Here is a 16,556-nt window from a genome sequence, read left to right as displayed (position 1 = left end):
CGAATTCAAGACAAACCATAGGTTAGGAAATACTGATCTAAAGGAACTGCTTTCGACTCGTGCTACAACTCTAACATTTGGTTTTTGCTCGCAATTTTGTACTACAGACATGCCCCTATCGAATTATTATATATGGATAGTTGGTTGTTGTTAGGGTTTAGGCGCATCGGCGAATAAGGTCATGTTGCACCGTGTATATAGTCTGTAATTTGTGTGTGCGTGTTCTGAGATCGATTTTCTGTTTGCTGGACGAAAAACCCGAGTTTCCGGGAAAAAAAAAAAAAAAAACCATGCTACCCTCGCTTGAGACCGACTAACTCAGCCACGTTGTGAAAATGGCCCATAAAAATTCCTCCCATCATCGACGGGATTAGAACTCAGGTCTTTTCCATCCTGTGTGGGTAGGACGGCGATCCTACCAACTGTGCTACCCACGAGGGCATGTTTGGATGGCTTAGGATCATTGTGTATGAAAGAAAACGTTGCGGATAGTCCAGCTGCAATGTTCTAGCCAGCGTAATTTTGTAGTTAAGCCCCATATCTGTTTCATTACGACAGTGCAAGGAAGTATTTCCGTTTACTTTAAAGTCAACAGTACTAATGGGGTAACCTTCTCCGATACATTTTAACGATTATTATTTTCCTTGGAGTTTTGCTGGTGAGCAAAGTGAGGAGTCGCCTATGGGGGACGAGCTTTTATCTGAAATTAGAGCCGTCCTGTGTGAGGAAATGGTACAATGTTTCTACTGATATGACAGATTTATGGAATATGCATCGCAGGTTTCCTGAATAAGTTAGTTAATGTACGCAATGCGTTACATTTCGGGCGCGTTAGCAAATAGTAATAATTCATGATCTATAATGAAAGAGTCAACTCATGATATGAAAATCCGTTACAAAGATTCCTAAAATATTCTAGGTAAGCACTGAATTTCGAAATAGATCAGAATTATTTTTTCAAATTTATAGTAATAGTTCTGTAAGCGAAACTGGGGAGGGAATGCTGTGAAATCGGAATTGAACTTAAAACCATCCCACCGGCTAACATATGTTTTGAAAATTTGGTAGCAATTCACATTTTTCTTGTCGATTAATGTGAAAACAGTTTCATTTGTGCCGATTTTTTTTAAGTGGAGATGGAACGAGGGCTGCGAAATCGGCACTGGACCTGAAAATTTCCCAAGAACTAATTGAACAATAAGTCGAAAATTTATTTGGCCCCGATCCTACTTTTTGTTCTAGAGTAATATACTTTTATTTATATGAATAGATTTGTGTTGGGTGGGAGGACAGGAGAGGCTATGAATGATCTTAAAAGCTTCCTAGAAACCAACGAAACATACGCTGAAAATTGATATGAATTGAACTTTTTTTTTATTGAGCAATGTCTAAACATCCGATAGCATGTTCCATTGCAAGTTAGGTAATATACGCAGTGCGTTACATTCAGTTGCATTCTAGTTTTCTCTTAAAATTAATTGATTTTTTCATCTTCTTTGATTAACTGAAATGAAAAGTAAATATAGTTATCTTCTTATCAATTAATTACCAAGATTATAAATTTATAGAACATTTAATAAACACAAATACGTTCTCGAAACTTAGCCGTTTAAGCTAATTACTGCTGTATAATATTTACTGCTCTTCTCCCATGTACTTTTAAGTTTCTTTTCTCTCTGAATATATGTATATATGTATCTCTTCATAAGCGACAAATCTATCTATGTAAGCCAAATGTAAAATTTCGTGAAAATCTGTCAACTGGGGGGTCGAGCTGTTACATGCGTACAGACAGACATGGTGACGATAATGGGCACTTATGCATATATGCTAACGCGTCTAAAGGGTGATTTTCCTGAGAAATCATCAACGGTTTTTTGTTCAGTACGTTGACTGTAGTCTAAAGGATATTACCAATAAAATGTGCATGCAATTTTCGTTAACCATTACTCGTTGCTACCTATACCATTGGGCTTCATGCTTATGTTCTCCCCATGCAAGGAATTTGCTTGTCTAATTCACTTGCCACTTAACTGTCGTCACCAGCCAATCTGACATATAGTAGGCTGTAAAAGAAAAGGGTTCAGCCCAAGTTCGAGACTCGCAAATTACATACGTAGAACAGGAGCACCAACCAAACGAGGCTATAGAATGGTGGCTATTGACCACCGTACGAAACCATTCGCTATTCGATACATCTTGGCATCTTTTTAAGAAGGAACTAGGCTTTAACAAAAAAAAAAAAAAAAAAAAACACACACACACACACACAACTTTGTTCCTCTGGTTTTACCAGAAGCTATGAATAAACTGCCTCTGTTTTATTACACTGTGAGGAACCATATTTAAATACACATAGAACTGCATAACTTGATCGAAAATACAGAGGGAATATTAAATGCCAAGACAAATGGTGCCATGTTAGCGGAATGAATAAGCCAAAAAACGTTGATGATTTATGTTTGTCAAAGCAACTTTAATTTAATCATATTTCATGATTTATGTTAGTTGTGCCCTCTCCCCCGTACTTTAAATGAAGTTTTGTTGTATCCTGTTTATTTAAAGATGGTTGTCCCAATCGGATAAAACGGAGGCAGTTTATTCAATTGCTGGTTTTTCTGGAGGAGCCTAGCTCCTCATTTGGTGAGGTATTTTTCTTTATTATATAACGTAGTCATTAATTTTGGATATATTTTATTTATACTCATGTGTTTAGGAGCTAAAGGTAAATCGTGTAATTCTTTTGGATATTGCAAATCTACCTCTAAAATGTATTCTATTTCAAAATCATCATTTATTTTAGTTACATCTATATTTTTTATCTACCCATTTAAATCCTCCATAAGGTACATATACACTCATATAAGTTATTTCTTAAATACATTAAGACTGTTGATAATTCATTTTTATTAAAATCTTTTTTAGGTATATATTTTTTGCTTTTGCATATCTTTGCATAGAAAGGAAGCAAACCATGTTTACTGTTTATTTAAACCCCTTTCTTATCACTTATCATTTAAGCCATAATTATGAGAGCTTCCTTGGACTCAGGGGAGGTACCCATGTACTGGAAATGTGCAAATGGGACCCCAATCCACAAAGGAAGATCAAAGGAAGACACAGGTAATTACAGACCTGTTAGTTTAACTTCTGTTCCAGGGAAATTAATGGAGGCACTGGTTAAAGAAGCATTGCAGGATCATCTAGACAAGACTTCAGTTCTAGCTCGGACACAGCATCGGTTTGTTAGGAACTGGATGCAAAGAATAATTTTGATATCATATATTTGGATCTTAGAAAGGCTTTTGATACTGTTACACGTGGAAGACTGCTGTACAAATTGGAGCAGTGTGGCATTGGAGGCAAATTGCTGCTATGGATAAAGGGATGGTTGAGTGGGAGAAGACAGAGAGTGGTAATAAATGGACACTGCTCTTCGTGGACTAATGTTATTAGTGGAGTCCCTCAAGGTCCATTGTTGTTTTCTGTATGTATAAATGATATTGACGATGGTATATCAGGCTTAATGCCCAAGTTTTCAGACGATACGAAGGTCGGCAAGGTTGTTAATGACACTAATGACAATACGCTGCTGCAACAGGATCTAGAATAGTCGAGCAAATGGGCTGAGAGGTGGCAACTGAAGTTTTAACATTGACAAATGTAAAGTACTGCATATGGGAAGCAGTAACCCCAGAGTAACGTATCAACTGTGTGGTACTACACTGACAGTGGTTGAGAGTGACTTGGGGAGTAATTGTGCAGGCAGATATGAAGTTTTCTGAACAGTGCAGACGGTCTGCAAGAGTAGCTCATGGTGTCTTGTCAGTGATATACAGGAATTTTTCTAGCAGGGATAAGGAGGTGATATCCCCTTGTATAAGGCAAGGCCACACCTTGAATACTGTATAAAGGTCTGGAGGCCTCATTTTAAGAAGGATGTAGAGCTGTTGGAACGAGTACAGAGAAGTGCAACAAGATTAGTGAATGGAACAAATGGTTGCTCTTATGAAGAAAGGCTTAAGTTTTGCAAATTACAGTGTCTGCAGACTAAGCACCTCCGAGATGATCTGATTGAGGTGTATAGAGCCTTGAATGGTTTGAGCATGCTCAATGCTGATGGGATACTTCCTCTTGCTCAGACTAATCGCCTGAGAGGGCATAAATCCAAATTGAGGAAAGACAGTTGTAGGATAGATATGCGGAAGTTTGCCTTTAGCCAGCGGGTCTTTGATTTGTCGAACAAACTTCCAAATGCCGTTGTAGAAATTGATAGCTTAAACAGATTCAAGGCAGAGCTAGACAAACACTTGGAGCGAGTGGACGCGTGAAATGAGAAGGGTGTGTGTGTTTGGCTGATGCTATATAAGCTTGCTTTCTTGCATCACGTGCCCTTGCTAATGCTAATGCTAATTTCGTGCAACATTGATTAATTCCGCCACTAATTTCTTTTTATACTATTAAGTCCATATCAATATCAATTAGTAACTGTAATTTAATATTTGCCATTTTTAATATTACATTCCAGGATGAACTAGGAGCTGTATAATACCAAGCAGAATCTAATTTATAGGCATCTAGGCAAACATTTCTGAAGATTTGAAATATATCAGCAAATAACAACGCATCAGTTTTTAAATATAAATCGAAATATTCACACATGTTTTTTATGTTAAATTCTTTCCATCTTTCCAAACGTTTTGCGCGTGAATGTAATTTTATTCAGGTATATCACTTTCGTTTAATATGCTATAAAATTTAGCCTTTTCGGGTAATTTAGTTTCTTCACATTTTTCTAACGAATTCGTATAATCATAGGGGTTTACACCCCTTTCTTATCACTAAATCTAACTTACCTTCTGAAAAGTACTTTACAGTAATTATATTTTTGAAAACTGATCCTTTTTAAGATTACTAGCAAGCTTATCTATACTAGTTCCCATAAATCTGAATGAATCTATAAATCTCAAATAACGTTTTGGTAGTCGTTGCTCAGAGTTTTCTACATCATATATGAAATATTCATCTCCTTCGAGTTAATTTCATTGTCAAAACTGATATATTTTTCTACATATTTTGCAATAACTTTAATAAATAAGTGTGAATCATAACCACTTAAATTATGTATAACTACTGGAATAAAATCTGAATTTTTATACTTCAAATTGCAATAATCATGAGCTCCACTTCTAAACTTTCCTGCTAAGTGATTATGTCTGCCAGAGGCAAAAGTTGTTATCGTTGTAGAGCAAATATTATCTTTTAAGGGCACAAAAGGTGATGTTGTTGTATAAGTTGGAACTAATGACATTAAGAGTAAGAGATCTGCAGATTTACTGAACAAGTACAGGTCAATGTTGAAAAGAAGAATCGCGAGTTAGGGTTGAATGTGAAAGTGTCTGTAATTCTGCCCAGGCACTATAGGAGGGATTATATGATGAGAGCCTTGTCGATCAATTCAGCCCTAGAGAGATTGTGCAAGACTCAAGGGGTAGAATTTTTTTCAGCCTGGTGTGTGCATGTTGACAGGAGAGACTGCTTCTACAGGGATGGGGTACACTTAAATAGAAAGAGTGCAAGAATATTTGCTGATGCTATCAAGGCAGTGTTAGGTGGGTCGAGAGGCAACCAGAGGGAGTAATACTCTTCATCTGATTATCAACATGATTATTCATGCATTAAGAATTTGCAGATAAAAGAACCACTGGGTGACAGTGATCACAATGTACTGATGTGGGAATTACTTAAAGATGTAACTACCATCAAGGCTAAAGAGAAGGGCTTTTGCTTTCGGAAAGGTGACTACAGTGGTCTCAGACAGTTTTTAAATTCTATACAGTGGGATCAACTTATGATGTTACCAACAGTGAATTCTAAATGGGAAGCATTCAAAGAACTTATCTTGGAAGCTACTAGGCTTTACGTACCAACTAAGAAATATTGTTCAAGGTTTAGGCCTAAATGGATGTCAGATGAATTAATGAGGCTCGTGGCAGAGAAGAAAAATGTATGGGATGCATATAAAGCATCAGGTGACACAGAAGCCTATGGTAGGTATAAACTAGTCTGTAATCAAATCACAACGGAGGTTAAGCAGGCGAAGGCAGATTACGAGAAATCTTTGGCAAAGGATGCAAAGAAAAACAGCAAAGAGTTCTTTACTTATGTAAACTCTAGAAGGAAGGGGATGAATCAGATTGGACCACTTTACATAGATGGGTTGACTATTGATGATCATGCTCAGGTATCTGATAAACTGAATGAGTATTTTGCATCTACATTCACTCACACATGAGGGATTATTCAATGAGGGGAGTGCCAGAAGTTTATCGAACGCTAACAGGGAGCTAAGTGATTTTGTAATAACTGAGAGCAAAGTGGAGAAGAAATTGTTGAAGTTAAACATAAAAAAGGCACTCGGGGTGGACGGCATCTATCCAGTTATATTAAAGGAGACAGCTAAGGAAGTAAGCAATCCCTTGGTCATAATTATGAGAGCTTCTTTGGACTTAGGGGAGGTCCCCATGGGCTGGAGGTGTGCAAATGTATCACCAGTTCACAAAGTGGGTTCAAAAGGTGACACAAGTAACTATAGTCCTGTTAGTTTAATTTGTGTTCCGGGGAAAATAATGGAATCACTGATTAAAGAAGCATTGCAGGACCATCTAGACAAGACGGCAGTAATAGTTAAGACACAGCATGGGTTTATTAAATGGATGTCTTGTCTGACCAATTTGATTGGATACTATGATGTGGTCACAAAGAAATCGAATGCCAAAAATAATTTTGATATCATACACTTGGATTTCAGGAAAGCTTTTGATACTGTTGCACATGAAATACTGCTGTACAAATTGGAGAGGTATGGCATTAAGGGTAAGTTGCTAAAATGGATAAAGGGATGATTGAGTGGGAGACGACAGAGAGTGGTAATCAATGGACACTGCTCTTCGTGGACAAATGTTATTAGTGGAGTTCCTCAGGGTTCGGTGTTGGGCTCACTGTTGTTTTGTATATTTATCAATGATATTGATGAAGGTATGTCGGTTTTAATGTCCAAGTTTGCAAATGATACAAAGGTTGGCAGGGTTGTTAACGACAGTAAGGACAGTATGCTACTCCAACTGGATATATATAAAAAAAACTCATGTTACTCTTGCCTGAGACAGACCAACTCAGCCACGTTGTGAAAATGGCCCATAAAAATTCCTCCCGTCATTAGAACTCAGGAATTTTCCATCCTGTGTGGGGAGGACGGCGATCCTGCCAACTGTGCTACCCACGAGGGCATATTTGGATGGCTTAGGATCATTGTGTATGAAAGAAAACGTTGCGGATAGTCCAGTTTCAATGTTCTAGCCACCGTAATTTTGCAGTTAAGCCCGATCAGAAAAGTGACAGCACGATCAGAAAAGTGGAGTCGTTAATCATGGAAGATCGTCGGATATATTTGCGTGAAAATGGGCTGAGAAGTGGCAACTGAAGTTTAACATTGACAAATGCCAAGTACTGCATATGGGTAGCAATAACCAAAGAGGAACGTATGAACTGTGTGGTACTACACTCAGGGAAGTGGAAAGTGAAAAAGACCTGGGATAATTGTGCAGTCAAATATGAAGTTTTCTGAGCAGTGCAGACGGGCTGCCAGGGCAGGTCATGGAGTCTTGTCAATGATATATAGGAATTTTGCTAGCAGGGACAGGGAGGTGATTATCCTGTTATACAAGGCAATGATCAGGCCACACCTAGAGTACTGTGTGCAGGTCTGGAGGCCTCATTTTAGGAAGGATGTAGAGTTGCTAGAACGAGTACAAAAAAGGGTAACAAGATTGGTCAGGGGAACAAAGGGGTATTCTTACCAAGAAAGGCTTAAGTTCTGCAAATTGCAGCGCCTGGAGAATAGGCACCTGCGAGGTAATCTGATTGAGGTGTATAAGGCCTTGAATGGGTTGAGCAAGCTGAATGCTAATGGGATTCTTCCTCTTGCCCAGACTAAGAACCTGAGGGGGGTACAGTTTCAAATTGAGGAAAGACAGTTGTAGAATAGATGTGCGGAAATTTGCCTTTAGCCAGCCAGCGGGTAGTTGATTGGTGGAACAGGCTTCCCCATCTTTTGTTGTGGAAGCTAATTGCCTAAATAAATTTAAGGCTTAGCTGGACAGGCATTTGGAATGAATGGAGTGGTGAAATGTGAGGGTTTTTTTTTTTTTTTTTTTTTTGGCTGGTGCTGAATAAGCTTGCTTTCCTGCATCGTATGCCTCTACTAATGCTAATGCTAATGATCCCTAGATTTCTGCAGTAACTTTTTTTGTTTTTCGTTTTTAAATTTACTAGGAATTTCCTATCGCAAAATATGACACATTGTTGCATTATCATATTTTATTTGCCCTTCTTTTAAAAGAGGTAACCTACCTTCTTTTATATTGTACTCTTACACAACTGAACCTGTGGCGAAGTAGCACCATGGACAAAGTTGAAGCCAGAGCTGTAATCCGGCATCTGTTCTTGAAGGGGAAATCTAAAAAAATCCACGAGGAGATGACTGCTGTATATAAGGATGAAGCCCCATCCTATGGCCCCATCCTATGTGAAGCACTGAAATAGACAGTTTAGGTGTGGTCGGACATCGGTAGAATCTGAGCCTATTTCAGGTCGTCCCCATTCAGCCATTGATGACAGCACGATCAGAAAAGTGGAGTCTTTAATCATGGAAGATCGTCGGATATCTTTGCGTGAATTGTCCTAGGAGGTGAAGATTAGTGTGGGCTCTGTTGAAACAGTCCTTCATGACCAACTCCATTTACAGAAATTGAGTTCAAGATGGATTCCCCGATTATTGACTGCTTTCCAGTAGGCTGATCGACAATAGAAATCATAAGAGTTGTTAGCCCTGTGCCAAAAAAAATGAGGAAGACTTTTTCTCTCGTCTAATCACTCAGGATGAAAGTTGGATACAGCATTTCGACCCTGAAAGTAAAAAGCAGTCGATGGAATGGCGACGTCATGGTCCCCCTCCCCCCCAAGAAGGCAAGGTTCCAAGCGTCAGCAGGGAAGGTCATGCTGACAGTGTTTTGGGATGAGAAAGGCGTAATAATGACTGAATGCTTGCTGAAAGGGAGAACAATTAGAGGTGCCTATTATGCCAACTTACTCACAAAATTACGGGAGAAAATCAAAACATGTGAGCGTGGTATGCTGTCCAAAGGTGTGAAAATGCTTCAAGACAATGCCCCAGTTCACAATTCTGAAATTGCAACAACACAAGTGGCCACTTGTGGATATAAAATACTGCCCCATCCAGCCTACTCACCCAATCTTGCACCATCGGACTTCTTGTTTCCTTCCCTCATTTCTTAGGGGGATCCATTTCCCTTACGACGAGACACTGATTTCTGCAACAGAGTCATGGTTCAAAGACCAACCTCACCACTTCTACAAAAACGGTATCCGTAGCCTCATCCATCGATGAGAAAATGTGTAAATCTGCACAATGGCTATGTAGAGAAGGACTAAAACCTGTGCCAAGAATCAGCAGGCTAACGCTTCTGCAGCTAGGTCAGAGCGATTCTTTATTGACCCGCCCTCGTAGATTCTAAATATTGTTTTTACATCCTCAACTAACGATTCTATAAATATTTTTAGTTGCCATTGTGCCAATAAACTCCCATTAAAACCAACAAACAAACCTATAAATATTTTAGGAGCATCTACACCTGTGTACAATTTTTATATTCATATTCAATGTCATTAACGTATTTAATATAATAACAGAAACTCATAGGTTTATGTTTTTGATAATTCATTGTATAAGAATCTTTGGGATTTGGTCTAGCAGTATGTATTTTTTCAGTATTACTTTCAAAATCTAATTAAATAACAAATAGAATTTTTATTGAGTGATTATAATTTTTGAAAAACACAATCAGTTTCAGGCATCTTAACTTTTACAGATTTGTGTACTCCACAGTCTGTTCCATGTTGTTTTAATATTTCTTCTGAATAAAAAAGTGTTAAACACATCTGAGTTTCTTTGGAAAATAAAGGGTAAATTAAAATTTTTTGATAATGATAAACATTAATAGAAATATTGTTTTGCTTTTTGAACTTAGGAATATCATCTAGTGAATCAGGAAAAGGGTTATTTTTAAATTTTAATTCATTTTCATATTTTTTTATATTTCGAAATTCTTTGAGTATCTTTTTCTACTGGTATAACGCATTTAATACACTCCATTTGAAACACTGGTTATCTTGAATTTTTTACTTCGAAATGAATATACATCACGTTCATCTTGTTTACACATTTCAACTAGGTTATATTAACTTTAAAGCTCCATTTATTGTGAAATTGCTTTTATTTCTTTATTAATAATATATTTTTTTATTTTCTAAGAATATCATAGGATCTGATTCACCTTTTGAATTTTAATAAGTTTTTAATCTATCCTCATAAGCCGATTATATTTCTTGAATTTCATTAAAATTATTAACTGAACTTTATGAGTAAAACTTTGTGTTCCTACTTTTATTCTTTATTTTAATTATTTTAATCTTAATTATTTAAGATTAGTTACTACTTTTATTCCTTCCCTAATTATATTTTATTGTGTTCATCATGTTTATCAGGGTTATAATATGTTTCACAAGTTTCACATTTCACGAATCTTGTAAAACTTTTTCTTATATTTCTTTTAGGAAATAATTGATTAGCATCAAATGTACCAAATATTGCAAATATTTCTCTTTCTCTTCTCTCACGTTTTTCACTTTTTTGTTTTTCAATTTCATTCATTTTAAACTGAATTAAATTTTTCTCTATTTCTTATTCTTGCATAGCTACCAAGTTGATTTTCATAACGGTATTTTTTCAATTCACTAATACAGTAAACCCTTGCTAATCCGGATTAATTAGTGAGAGAGGTCATCCGGATTAAGAGATAGTACGGATCAGTGAAGAAAAAGACAAAAAAACTTAAAAAAATTTAATGATATAAGTAGTGCTTATAAAAAAAAATCACTTAGAGTTGTACTTATTTTTGAACGGAATAATGCAGGTTTGAAGAAACTTAAGTTTTGTCTGAAAATACCTCTGCTATTCTTCTTTAATTAGGATCTTCCTCACAGTTCTTAGGTGTTCATAATACCCCTGAACTTTTTGATTTGCTGAAGAGTAATTGTAGATTCTTAATTGTAGATTCTTGTAGTTCATCTAGTTCATTATCTGATTCTTCTTCCATAGCAGAATCCTTAATAACATCTGCAGCAATTTCTTCCTCTGTCAGAAGCTGAAATCCAGAATCTTCTTCCAGTTCAAGCCAATCTTGGATACTTTCTTGCATTTCTTCAGTCTCCCACGTTGCCCTCAACACAGTCTGAAAGTCCTCTGGCTATAATCCCTTAAAGTCAATATCATTTTCAAAATTTTCAATTAAAATTTTGAAATAATAAAAACAGTATATAAAGTAAATTGTTCACATAAGTGAATTTAAAGTCTTTTTACTAGATAGATTGAACCGTGAAATAACATTGAATCTATCTGGTAAAAAATATTGAAGATTACAATAAAATAAAAATTAAAGTAATTTATAAAGGTTCCATACCTTTAAAAAGTGGGAAAAACTAAAGCTCATATAATTGATTTCTAAGCAGAAAATATGAAAAGAAATAAATTTATTAAAAAGGGAGAGTTTTTAGTAATTTTGTTTAAACCCACATTATTTTCTAAAAACATGTAATAATTTTAATTTTTCAATTTTTATAGTTTATTCAGGAAAATGAACGATTTAAAGGAAAAATGGTGGTGTTTTCAGCAGAGCGTTCTCTCTCTCTCTCTCTCTCTCTCTCTCTCTCTCTCTCTCTCTCTCTCTCTCTCTCTCTCTCTCTCTCTCCCCCCTTTGTGTCTGTAAAAGTGCGCTAGAACCCCAATTTTTTATACTACTGTGGTCAATAGTCACTTTTCTACGGCTTTGTTGTTTGGTGTTCTTGTACTGTGTACTAAATTGTGTATCAAACTTTTGAATAAGTTTGTGAGATAACAGCACTTAAGTGCTTATATTTTTGATACCAATTTACTTGATGACTCTTCCATTCTTTATTCATTCTGACATACTTCTATTCAATTAAACTTTTTTAAATGTATGGGCTTTTTAAAGCGCTGATGGTCGCTGATTAGCAGAGACATAAATCTGAGCAATCAAAAAACAGTTTTAACGAGGATCATGAATAATGTTGGCTTGGGAAATGAAGGAAAAACTGACTGTATTATTTTGGACCTTCTTATCTTAAATGAAATTTTCAAATTTAAAACATTTATTGTAGAAACAAATTGGTTTAAAAGCAAATCATGTAACTATAATTTTTTACTGAGAAAGATATGCTCTTTCTCAATACATTGTTTTCATATATTGCGATTAGATTTCGAACCCCAAAGACAAAGCGCAGAATATTAGGAACTTCCACATCAGAAAAAGTGGTTTTCATTCACGGTTACTGTTTGGTTTAGATAGAAATGATTCTAGAGCTGCTTAGTTCTTTGAATATTCCACAGTTTCGATGAGAACTTGACGTCAAAAAGAGGTAGTTTCACAATGTTTAGTTTTTTTTTTTTTTTTTTTTTTTTTGGTAGCGCATCGGCTTCTGTGGCCATAATTCACCTCCCAAGGTTTTTGCAGTACTTTGATCCAAGCCCGAGGCGGGAATCGAATCCGCGACCTTTGGGTTGCTAGGTAGGCACTTTACCCACCCGGCTTGCCCGGTCGGCCAATGTTTAGTAAAACCGCATATGTTCTGGCATCGTTGGAGTTAAAGGTCAAACTTCTGTTTTGACTGAGGTAAACATCGTTGCGAACTAAGGTAAACTAACGTTTACCTTAGTTCGTTAGAGGGGTTAGGACTAAGGTAAACTAACATTTACCTTAGTCCTAATCCCTCCTACCGGTTACTTTTTACTTAGCGTTAAAGTGAAACCTTTCCCCCCCGCTGTTTTAAAATTAGAAAACGAGTTCCCCGATTTTAAAACAACAGTAAGAGGAGGATGTTTATCCCTCCCACACACAGTTGTTTTTAAATCAGGAACTCTTTTTCCAATTTTAAAACACTCTCAGGTGGGAAATAAGCACACTAATTAAAACGGGCACCGTACACTGAAGAGGCCAGAGCTTCCACTGCGAATAACGCAACGGGTAAGAGGGGCTAGGCCTGTAAATCACTGCTACTTGCAACGATCCATGGAAATGAGTACCATGTTGTAAAGGTTAACCGAATTTTTTCATAGGATTTTCACCTGTACTGAGTTTTATGACGTAAGGTGGGTAAGGATCTCACGCCAAGGGGATCTTGTTTTCCACTCCTCAAAATAAACAGGAATTTTAAAATACACGCAGCTTACAAATGAATTACGGTGGTCTCAGCTGCCTCTCTGCTAATCTGATTAACCAACCGAATTTCACCTAAATTAATTTCTAATCAGTGTGTGTGTGTGTCTTGATATAAATTGTAATTGGGTGTTGTCGAAGGTTTCCCAGATGGTTGTGGCGGTTGCATTTAGCTTATTTTTACGGGTGTGCAGGTGACGAGTTTTGTAGCAAGGGCCAGATATTCAGAGTGATTTAGACGACACGTTTCCTCATTAGGCTAGACCAGGGTTAATATGTGTAATATATTACTAGCCGGTGTTATTCGGTCGCTAATGCCCTCATTAAATAGGAAGCATATTCCAACTACAAACATTCCTGTAGAGTGGAATAGGCTCTTAAAAAGATCATTATCTCGTGAAGCTACACCGCTTAATGATGCCATTAAATCTTAATAGTTTGAATGTTGCTGAATATACCTTGATTTATGGTTTCGGGGGGAAAAAATAACGTAACCGGCAACCAGTTTAATATTCAACACATTTACTTTTGATGACGTATATTAGTGCAAGGCCTACACTACACTACACAACCCCGAAATAATTATATCTATATGTCATTAGATAAAAATGTACTTAGTATAATCAATCGATTCGTATAAGAAGGAAATAATTATGGCAAAATTCATCGTATATGGTTGGTAATTCGTCTATAATGCTATCTATTATATATATTAAAGTGGTGAGGGGGAAAATCGAAACTTCGAAAATGTTTAAGTAACGTCTGTCTGGCAGTCTTTGAAATACACCTGCGATATATATATTTTTTACAACGGCTTTCCATAAAGTTTAATAAAGAATTTTGTAAAAGCTGTGAACAGGAATAGAATCAAAATTGGAAGTCAATGTTACTTAGCACCCACGCGTTTAGACAAGAATTCAGTTACGCTTATTGAAATTTTTAATGAGGTTTTAGCAAGTATTGCAATAAACGGCATAAAAATATAGTGAGTTAATTTTGTTTTCTTTCTTTTGATTTTTCTTTTATAATGATCATAAGCCTCTTTTTCTTCACCAATGTTTTTCCTAAAAAACAATAGTGGACACAGTGTTCGGTAATAGTCTACTAGCGTACTGAGTGTCCACTTTCCTTTCTAACGTTTCACTATAGTACCAATCTTGATGAAAATACTGTGTTCATCACTAACGTGTCCAATATTATCTGAGACAAAATGCTAATTGGAGGAAGTGTATTTTTAGACATTGCAACCTAGATTTTGGTAGGCTTATGATAAATTCTCAATAAAAATTTTATAATTGTTTACTCTGTTAGTGCCCAAAAGATGTTCACAAACTTTCCTGAAGGATTTCCAAGCTTCCAGTTCCAAAAGATTTTTAACACGCTTTCAAAATGTTCATTTTTCAATGACTCTGATCTGCGATCATACCTTTACTGATTTTGTATTCAGTAATTGCTTGGAAACTTTTGTATTATACAAGGTGTCTGCCAATTATTAGGAAGCTTGATTAAATTTTTTTGTTTTATTTTATTTTATTTTACCTTAAAATGGTTTGTTGCAGTTATCAAAGCAACTCAATGAGTTTTTTCTCATGTGGTTGGCAGCCTTGATTCCAGCAAGTGTTAAAATGGCGATGTGCAGGAGAAACCAATGTTTCTCCTGCACATTTATTGAGAAATTCTTAAATATTTAATTTATTGAGAAATTAGTAAAATGTTTCTCCTGCACATTCTCTCCCTCACATGCAAGCTCCAGTGTGATTTCCTCAAAAAAATTTCGGGACCATTTCGGCTGGGATGCCCCCCGTTCCATGGTGTCCTCGTTCTTCGGACATGACGCCTATTAATTTCTTTGTATGGGGCTACGTAAAGTGCAAGGCCCATGCAAAAAAAAAAAAAAAAATTAACAACGTTACAAAGTTAAAAGACCGGATTGAACAGGCAGTGACTTCCATTTCTCAAGAAATGCTTCAAAACACTTGGAATGAAATCAGCCACCGTCTTGACATTCTGCGTACTACCCAAGGTACCAATATGGGAGTTTATTGAAGTGCAGTTGTGTGATATAAGAAATTCTTGAGCTGCTTTATTAAGTGTAGCAAACTGTTTTACCATACCTATTGCAATAAAATTTTAATCGAGCTTCATAATTAGGTGAATAATTTATAAACACCCTGTATACTGAATAATGCCATTTCCATTCCTGGTCACAGCTTTTACAAAATTCTTTATTAAAATTTATGCAAAGCGATTGTAAAAATATGTTTGTTCGATAAGATAGTGGTTTATAAATGGCGTATTATTTCCAGATACAAGATTCATGCGAAGAGGGCCAATTCTTAGTTTCTTAAAAAATCTTTGACATTATTCCAAATGAACACAATGAAATACAAAATTCTTGGCTGCACGAATTGCGGAGGTCGCTTGCACTTGGGAAATATCCTATAATTTGTTTCCTTTCTCTACGCATTCTGCCAGAAAATTAAATCCCTGGAACTGCAAGAATTGTTTTATTTTTCCATGCAGTGCTCTAGAGAATATAGAGAGTGGAACATTATTCTTTAATTATTCTCTTATTGCGTAAAGTTTCTAAAATTATTTCTTGAACGAACTCACCAGTTTTCTTTCTCCTCTTTCTCATCGGACAAGTAAAAAAAAAAAAAAGAATAAAAATCTGTCAATCAAATTACATTTTTTGATATTACTAGAAAATCGCACAACATTACAAAACGAAAGGAACTCAATGATAGCAAAAAAGTCATTGATTCTGTAATAATAATAATAATTAAAAAAAAAAAAAAAAAAAAAAAAACTGTCTACAGAGGGCGTTCGTCAGTGAACTGATAGTGCATGCTAAGAATCATCATGTATTGGAAAAATATTTCGTTCCAGAGAAGTAGTACATTAATGTCTAAACAGTGTCTGTTTCTCTCTTTTTATTTTACATTTCTAAAGGAAAAGCCGAAGGTACTCGTATATAAATTATATAACATCGGTGGAGCTCTGTTGTCATATTGCTTCGAAGTTCTTGTAATTCACTATTCTTTGTAGAATTCTCCCCGTCTCTTGTGTTCTTATTCATTCTTGTCTCAAGAACTCTCTCTCTCTCTCTCTGGAACATTTTTTCGCTTTCCTTTTTTCCTAGGCTACTCACATGTCAGTGTTTTGTAGATTTGTTAGAATACT

Source organism: Mastigoproctus giganteus, chromosome 7 (genome assembly GCF_048544385.1).
Source record: "Mastigoproctus giganteus isolate SK-2022 chromosome 7, ASM4854438v1, whole genome shotgun sequence".
Taxonomy (NCBI): Eukaryota; Metazoa; Arthropoda; class Arachnida; order Uropygi; family Thelyphonidae; genus Mastigoproctus; species Mastigoproctus giganteus.
This window is presented reverse-complemented; position numbering follows the sequence as displayed.